A 7,993-nucleotide genomic window follows, 5' to 3' on the forward strand; every position below is an offset into this window, starting at 1 on the left:
GCATAATGTCAAGATTATATCGGGAAGAGGCAAGGCCTACATCATAGTTAAAGGACTCTTGGTATTACAATAGCTTATAAAAAGGGAAACAACCACTACTATCTCTGTATGCTTTCTCCTTCTTGCCACTGCTTTCCCGATCTACAGAGCTCCAGCGCCCCAAACTACCTCTCCTCAAGAACTCCCTCCTAGCCACTCCTTCAATTCGGCCATGGTCGGATCTGGTGCTAAGGGCAAGTGCGAGGCCTCCATCGTCACCAACAAGACATCGAGGATCTGAAGAGCGCCGGCTACCTCCCGGCCAACGTCGTTCACCAGGCTCCAGAGGAGGGCTAGGTCATCCCCATGCCCCAACCAGGCGAGAGGGTAGTGTTTGTCCTCCATTTCGTCCGGGGACTAGGCTTCTCGCTCCACCCCTTCGTCAAGGGGTTGATGTTCTTCTACGGGCTCGATTTTTACTATTTGGCCCCAAACTCAGTTCTGCCCATCTCGGCCTTCGGCATCATTTGCGATGGAGGTGGAAGTGCTATAGAAATGTGTCTCCAGCATGATAAGGCGAACGCCTAGCTGACCAATCTGGACCAAGTGATGCTCTGTCGATGCCTCCTACCTTGCCAACAAAGGGTCACCCCAATGTGGTCTTACAAGCCCGAGGACCCAGTCACTATGTTCTGCTTCTATGGCACCACCTGATGGCTTGTGTCTGCGTTAGTATTTTCCCCAAAGAGGAAGGGATGATGCAACGCAGATACAATAGGTACTTTCCTCAGTGGTGAGACCAAGGTTATCGAACCAGTAGGAGAACCAAGCAACACTATGTATATAGTACCTGCACACAAAGAACAAATACTTGCAACCCGACGCGTAAGAGGGTTTGTCAATCCCTCCTGAGTAAAAGATACATTGGTTTGTAGTAGATTGGATAAATAGATCTCGCGGAAACGCGAAATAAAATAAATAACAAAAAATTGCAGCAAGAATTTTTTGGGTTTTTGGAATAATAGATCTGAAAATAAAAGTGGAAAATAATATATCGGAAAGCAAATATGATAAAGAATAGACCCGGGGACCGTAGATTTCACTAGTGGCCTCTCTCTCGAGAAAAATAGCATACGGTTGGTAAACAAATTACTATTGGTCAATTGATAGAACTTCAAATAATTATGATGATATCGAGGCAATGATTAGTATATAGGCATCACGTCCAAGATTAGTAGACTGACTCCTGCCTATATGTACTACTATTACTCCACACATCGACTACTATCTAGCATGCATCTAATGTATTATGTTCATGGAAAAACGGAGTAATGCAATAAGAACGATGACATGATGTATACAAGATCTATTCATGTAGGAATAGACCCCATCTTGTTATCCTTAATATCAACGATCAATACGTGTCTTGCCGCCTCTTCTGTCACTAGGAAACAACATCGCACGATCGAACCCATAACAAAGCACCTCCTCCCATGGCAAGAAAAATTGGTCTAGTTGGCCTAACTAAACCAAAGATTCGAAGAACAAATACGAGGCTATAAGTAATCATGCATCTAAGAGATCAAAACTTAAATAACTTTTAGGGATAAAATAGATCTGATCATAAACTCAAAGTTCATCGGTATTTGCTGATGCTGCGTCGGTATTTCCCCAAAGAGGATGGGATGATGCAACACATCAACGGTAGGTACTTCCCTCAGTTATGAGGCCAAGGTTATCAGACCAGTAGGAGAACCACGCAACACCACGTAAACAACTCCTGCACACAAAGAACAAATACTAGCAACCCGACGTAAGAGAGGGGTTGTCAATCCCTCACGGGTAAAAAACATAGGTAAAATTGTAGTAGATTGGATAAATAGATCTCGCAGGAACATGAGATAAAATAAATTACTAAGAATTGCAGCAAGGTATTTTTGTATTTTTGGATTAATAGATCTAAAAATAAACGCAAATAAAAATGGACCGTGAAGGCAAATATATTAAAGAGACCCGGGGCCGTAGATTTCACTAGTGGCTTCTCTCGAGAAAAATAGCAAACGGTGGATAAACAAATTACTGTTGGGCAATTGATAGAACTTCAAATACTCATGACGATATCCGGCAATATTCATTATATAGGCATCACATCCAAGATTTGTAGACCGACTCCTGCCTGCATCTACTACTGTTACTCCACACATCGATCGCTATCTAGCATGCATCTAGTGTATTAAGTTCATGGAAAAACGGAGTAATGCAATAAGAACAACGACATGAAGTATACAAGATCTATTGATGTAGGAATAGACCCCATCTTGTTATCCTTAATAGCAATGATTCATACATGTCGGTTCCCCTTCTGTCATTGGGATCAAACGCCATAAGATCGAACCCGTCACAGAGCACCTCTTCACATTGCAAGATAAATAGATCAAGTTGGCCAAACAAAACCCAAATATTGGAGAAGAAATACGAGGCTATAAGCAATCATGCATATAAGAGATCAAAGAAGACTCAAATAACTTTCATGGATAAAAACATAGATCTGATCATAATCTCAAAGTTCATTGGGTCCCAACAAACACACCGCAAAAAGAGTAACATCATATGGATCTCCAAGAGAAAATTGTATTGAGAATCAAACAAGAGAGAGAGGAAGCCATCTAGCTACTAACTACGGACCGGTATGTCTACAATGAACTACTCACGCATCATCGCAGAGGCACCAATGAGGATGATGAATCCCTCCATGATGGTGTCTAGATTGGATCGGGTGGTTCTGGAACTTGCGGTAGAAGAAATCGATATTCGTCGATTCCCGTAGGGTTTCTAGAATATTGGGGTATTTATAGAGCTAAGAGGCAGTGCAGGAGGCCACCGAGGTGGGCATAACCCACCTGGGTGCGCTTGGGCCCCCAGGCACACCCTGGTAGGTTTTCCCCCCCTCGAGGCATCCCTCTGGTACTTTCTCGGCCCATCTTGTGTCTTCTGGTCCATAAAAAAATCCACAAAAAGTTTCGCTGCGTTTGGACTCCGTTTGGTGTTGATTTCCTGCGATGTAAAAAACAAGCAGAAAACATCAACTGGCACTTGGCACTATGTTAATAGGTTAGTACCAAAAAATGATATAAAATGATTATAAAATGATTATAAAACATCCAGGAATGATAATATAATAGCATGGAACAATAAATAATTATAGATACATTCCAAACGTATCAGCATCCCCAAGCTTAATTCCTGCTCGTCCTCGAGTAGGTAAATGATAAAAACAGAATTTTTGACGTGGAATGCTGCCTAACATGTTCATCACACATTCTTTTCTTTGTAGCATGGACATTTGGACTTTTTATATGGTTCAAAGCAATATTCTAGTTTCGACATGAAGACTTTAATACTCAAGCATATCAACAAGCAACCATGTCTTTCAAAATATCAATGCTAAAGCAAGTTATCCCTAGTCCATTATGCTCAATCATTGATCCCTTCATCAAACATACTCGAATACTAGCTATACCCAATGGTCAAGTATGATCATAGTGCCCCTTAGTTGGCACTTTATAAGAGAAGATGGATACTCAAGTAAAAAGAATTGCATAAAGTAAAAGAAAGGCCCTTCGCGGAGGGAAGTAGGGATTTGTAGAGGTGCCAGAGCTCAAAGCGAAAATTGAGAGATGAAAACATTTTGGGAGGCATACTTTTGCCACCAACGAAAATGACTTAGAGCTCCCAACACTTTCCATGCTAGATATATCATAGGCGGTTCCCAAACATAAAATAAAGTTTATTCCTTTTTCCACCATACTTTCACTTTCCATGGCTTACCGTATCCACGGGTTCCCTCAGTACCAACACTTTCCAAGGAATTTATTATTTGACAACATAAAGTAAATTCATTTTTCATTTTAGGACTGGCCATTCCTAATAACTTCGCCGTACTCTCGTGCAATGACAAGTGAATAAACACTCATTGTGAGAATAACACATCTAGCATGGAAAATATTGGCCACCCCCACTGCCTCGCGAGCGGTACGAGCATACAAAAGAGAACTTTATTTTGAAAGTTAGAGATGGCACATACAAATTTGCTTAGAACGGCACGGGAATACCGCATATAGGTAGGTATAGTGGACTCATGTGGCAAAAGCTGGTTTAAAGGGTTTTGGATGCACAAGTAGTGATCATACTTAGTGCAAATGAAGGCTAGCAAAAAGATTGAGAAGCTTCCAACCAAGAACAAAAATCTCATAAGCGAGCATTAAGCATAACTAACACCGAATAATGCACCACAAGTAGGATGCAATTCCATTGCATAACTATTGACTTTCATGCTTGGATAGGGAATCACAAACCTTAACACCAATATTCTTACTAAAGCATAATTACTCATCAACATGACTCACATGTCATATCGTCATATCTCAAAACCATTACAAAGAACCAAGTTTATTTTGTCCAATGATCTCCATGAAAGTTTTTATTATATCCACCTTGGATATCTATCACTTTGGGACTAATTTCATATGTTGCTTTTAATAAGCTCAAACAAATATAAGTGAAGAACATGAGCATAATATTTCTTTCTCTCAAAGTAATTTAAGTGAAGCAAGAGGGAATTCCTTAAAATTTTACTAAATCCCAAATAAATCTAAGTGAAGAATGAGAGCAATTCTTAAAAAATAAAAAAGCACACCGTGCTCTAAAAGATATAAGTGAAGCACTAGAGCAATTCCAAGGCTCTAAAAATTTAAGTGAAGCAAAGGAGCAAGCATAGAATAATTTTTTCTATATCAAAAAGGTGTGTCCAGCAAGGATTCAAGACTTAAAACACAAAGCAAAACAAAAGACTCATATCATACAAGACGCTCCAAGCAAAACTCATAATATGTGACGAATAAAAATATAGCTCCAAGTAAAATACCAATGGTCGTTAGAAGAAAGAGGGGATGCCACTCGGGGGCGTCCCCAAGCTTAGTTTCTTGATACTTCTTGAATATTATCTTGGGCTGCCTCGGGCATCCCCAAGCCTAGCCTTTTGCTAATCCTTATTCCTTCATCCATCGTAATATCACCCAAAACTTGAAAACTTCCATCACACAAAACTGAACAAAACCTTCGTGAGATCCGTTAGTATTGGAAAGCAAACCACTACTATAAGTACTATTGCAAACCCATTCATATTTGTTTTGCATTATATCTACTGTCAACTTTTCTATGGTAAAAAATCTTCAAACAAAACCATAGAATCATCAAAACAAGCACACAACGCAAAGAAAACAGAATCTGTCAAAAACAGAACAGTCTGTAGCAATCTAGATATTTCGAATGCTTCTGTAACTCTAAAAATTCTAAAAAACTAGCAGGGTAACCCGCGCATTTGCGCGGCTAGATTTCATATATAATGTTATGTATGTCATTTCGGATAATGACTTGGTTCTGGTGTAGGTGTGATCTATGGTGGTACATGCATCTATTTTTTGGTCCTTCCCAATCTACCACTTCCTAATTACTTTTGATCACCATGGACTTGATCTGCTAGTGATGACTAATTAATGAATTCTCCATCTCATATCCATTATCTATATCAAATTCTTTTCTCATACTGCCAAAAACCGTTCTCGTTGATACATATAATGCATATTTATTGTTTTCAATTTAGAAAGGTGATACACGCACACTGGTAAATTGATGCATGTTATGATATATTTTCCTTTTCTTGCACCACTTAATATTTCATGCTGTCAAATGAAAATCACGGTTCCACTTTTTCATTGATGTTTCATTTGTACATTGATTTTCATATACAAATCAATATAATTGTCCATACAAAATTTTCTAGATCTATATGCATAAGAACTTTATCTAACTCCTTTAATTTCTTACACCAGTTCTTTTACTTCCTCTTGTCTCTAAATTCAAATTTCACATGTAGAAGGTGGTTCTTTCTAATCCACCCCGATATAATTGCCTTCTGTGAATGCACATTACATGCATATAAAAATTTAAGTACTATATCTATTGATTTTGCAGTGAAATCAACTGTCCACTTCCTTTTGATTTGTATACATCAATATAACTTATTAGAATTAGCTATCGATTCCCTGAGATGACATGGTACAAAAATGAAACTGCTAACCTTTTGTTGTTATTTGGAAACTCGTTCGTAAAATATAGTTAAATCCTTGATGGTCGGACTTGCTGGCTTATTTCTATATTGTCATTTCTTCATATTCTTATGGGATTGTCTATTTTATTCTAATTGCCCATGTCAGCTGACCATAGATAGAAAACCTACATCTATATACTACTGAAACACTAATTTCCACTCGAGCCGGTGAACTATTGTTCTTTTTTATCTATGTCTATGTTGTTTCAAGGTGACCCACAATTAAGATAAAAAAAATAACCTACAATTTTTTTGCATTGACTGAATATGTTCCCTGTAACATTTTCGCTAAAAGCTTCTCTCTAGGTCACTTTCATCTTAACCTTCATGTATTGTGCCCTTTTCAATATATATTCTTTAGCTATAAACATACATCTATAGTTAAACCACTTAGCAAAAAATGCATTTGGTACTTCCCGCAAAAAAATGCATTTGGTATTGTGCATATGTGTAATTTATCTGTACGCTTTATCTACCTAACAAAATATACATGTACTAACTTCAAAAAAAATACATGTACTATGAATTATAAAAAATATATCTTTTAGCTTGAAAACTTATCCGTACATTTTAACAACTTAACAAAAAAATACATTTAGTCCCGTACATGCTGATGTCATAGCATGAATCTAGTACGGACATGTTTCAACATGCATGCAGTACTATGGCCCGACAACTTTGGATTGGCTTTAGTCAACCTTCGATTGAATAGACATGTACTCCCTCCGTTCCTAAATATAAGTCTTTCTAGAATTTCAATACAAACTATATACAGATGTATATTGACATATTTTGGAGTGTAGATTCATCCATTCTGCTTCATATGTAGTCTGTAGTGAAATGTCTAAAAGACTTATATTTAGGAACGGAGGGAGTACATGTGTATATGTTTTTTCTGTGTGTAGTTTCAAATTCTGATCGGGAAAAATGTGAAGAAATTTTTGCTGATGTCATCATGATGTCATCACATGCAATGTTTTGTGACCTGTCGTTTTGTCTTACCCTTAGGTATCGACATGTCCTTTTTTTAAGATGACATGTGATGCGTGATGCTTTGATCCTCTGCCAATAGTTAATCCAGCTCCTGTTTTCTAGTTGTAATTAGCTCAGCCAATAAAAAATGTTGTTTAGCCATATAACATGCATTGGTACGTATGTGGTCATGACTATTGATATATCTTTTGAGCGGCTATTGCTTTCTAATTTTGCTACATCCGGACTAAGTGGTTAAAACATATATTTTCTAATTTTACACATTTTAGTCTGTTTCACTTTCTTTTCAGCCAATAAAATATGTTGTTTAGCCATTTATTTTTTTCCAGATGTTTCACCCATATACTCCCTCTGTTTCTAGATGTAAGTCCTTTAGAGATTTTAAATGGACTACTACATACGAATGTATATAGACATATTTTAGAATGTAGATTCATTTATTTTACTCCGTACGTAGTCATTTGTTGAAATCTCTAAAAAAACCTATATTTAGGAACGGAAGGAGTGATATGCATGTGTACATATGTGGTCATAACTACTGATATTTCTTTCTGTCCGGGTGTTTGCTTTCCAAGTTTTGTTACATATGGAGTCCAATATGTATTTAATTGCTACACATCTTAGTCCGTTTAAAAAAAAGTTGACGTGTCGTACTTGCCTAATCTGGCAGCAAACCGATCTGTCTCGTCCTTAGTTTGTACGTTGCCTAACATGCTACCGAAATCAATCTGTTTCAGTTTTTTTTCTTGTAGTACTTGTCCAATCTTCACCGTTAATTCATCTTTGTTTTTAAAGTGTCAAATCATCATCGTTCGTTTTCTATCGTTTTAAGTATATAATAGATTAGGACCA

The sequence above is a fragment of the Triticum aestivum genome, chromosome 6B (assembly GCF_018294505.1).
Source record: "Triticum aestivum cultivar Chinese Spring chromosome 6B, IWGSC CS RefSeq v2.1, whole genome shotgun sequence".
NCBI classification, from domain to species: Eukaryota; Viridiplantae; Streptophyta; class Magnoliopsida; order Poales; family Poaceae; genus Triticum; species Triticum aestivum.